General features: G+C 39.3%; 1 long non-coding RNA gene across 1 annotated transcript in view; it reads right to left on the reverse strand.

The window, feature by feature from the left end:
- LOC123086860 (uncharacterized) overlaps positions 1–1,748 on the reverse strand; it is a 34,538-nt gene that overhangs the window by 28,524 nt on the left and 4,266 nt on the right. Inside the window, exon 5 of the long non-coding RNA XR_006441151.1 lies at positions 690–739. This is a non-coding gene — a long non-coding RNA (uncharacterized lncRNA). The remainder of the gene's footprint in view (positions 1–689; positions 740–1,748) is intronic.

Consider the following 1,748-nt stretch of genomic DNA (forward strand, 5'->3'; position numbering starts at 1 on the left):
ACAAGGGATATCATCAAGCATATCACATATAGTGACCTCCAGTGATAAAAAATGAACTATAGCACCGGATTACTGAATTCAAAATAGACCACTACTTATGATAACTTGACGTGGATAAAAAATGAACTAATGCACCAGATTCCAGTGATATCATGTCCAGACTTGAAGACTTTGGAAATAACAAACATGTTGCACTCATGACTACTGCTTTCAGTTTATTTACACATAAGTATCTATCCACAAGGTATAATGAGTTACTAACATCACATGAGGTACATGTGAATAATTTCTGGTCCCGTATCAAATCAACATTTTCCTCAATAATTAATGCAAAATGGGTACGCAACAACAACGAACATATGTCGGACAATTATAAGAACCCAAGAGGAATATTGAATACTCTGGTACATCTCTAACCCTTGAACATCATGAGAAAAGAGCAACCCAGACATTTGTATGTGCTCCTGTAAAGGATAATAGAAAATAAGATTTTACAAAACAACAACCCACCATTCTCGCATGGGAACACATAGGTAGTGCCAAAACCCATGCTTCGCCTCAGCGGCCTTGTTGTCGTGATGCCTAGTTTAAAGAAATTCCAAATGAGCAAGTTTAGGCATGAGTGAGAAATGTATGTCAGATCAAACAGGCCGTAGATCCTTCAAAAAACTCATGAGACCATTACCGACCTGCAAGGGCAGAGAGGAGCTCCAAGTTGGTCCTTGTGGTCAGCGAGCCCCTACAAAAAAAGTTTACTTTCAGTTAAGGAAGTGTAAATACTCAACTAGAATCAAATTAAATTGGCCATGTCAGGAAACTTGAGCATTACTAGGAGATAATGCGCAAGTCATCGTTCATGAAGAAGAGAAACTTGCATACTTGATTGGGCATATAAGGGCATCATTCCAGCAAACAAAGACATATGCATGTAGAATAAAACCACAAAGGCAGGTAAGCTACCAGGGACCCTAGCCCTCATGATTAAGAACATGTGTAACAATCAAAAGTACCAATTAATATAACGCAATGTAGCCACATCCAAAGCGAGAAAAACAGATCGGTCGCTGTTCATTCACACAAAAAAATTAGAGATTGAAAACAGATAATATATCTGTTGAACGTCCACCAGTTTGGTTGGTTCTATTCTGCATACCAGACTACAGTTACAAGGGCAACATTCCATCCGATAGAGCAAAGAACACATGAGCCCCTGAAGTCTACAAGTACACACAAGTGGCACTTAATCTAGACTAGACAGATAAAAAAGGTGGTTTCAGAGCCATGATATTCACTCTTCATTAGGAAGTATCCACAATTTATAATAAAAATTGCGAACACATTGTGGCTCCTCCAAAGTAAACAAGGATAGCACCTGTTCTATCAATACATACACAGCAGCACTACATCAATCAAAACCATTTTGTTCTATATGATTTGATAGCCATTATTAACAAGTCAAAATAAGAGCATAAGTGAGGATTCTATCTATCAAAACCAAAACCATAGCCGCCAAAGAAGAACATCCACTAGCTGCAGTAAGGAGCAAAACAGAGGACCATTACCAAACCCTATGGCATGTACTGCAAAACAGGGCCCAACACAGAATTACAGGAGACCAATTTCATAAACATGACCTCAGTAAGAATCACACAAGCCATCATAGATCCAAACAATAAATCATCGGGTCAATGGCTAGCACCATCAGAGAGAGAGAGAGGGAGAGAGAGGGAGAGAGAGGGGGGGAGGGG

The sequence above is a fragment of the Triticum aestivum genome, chromosome 4A (assembly GCF_018294505.1).
Source record: "Triticum aestivum cultivar Chinese Spring chromosome 4A, IWGSC CS RefSeq v2.1, whole genome shotgun sequence".
Lineage (NCBI taxonomy): Eukaryota > Viridiplantae > Streptophyta > Magnoliopsida > Poales > Poaceae > Triticum > Triticum aestivum.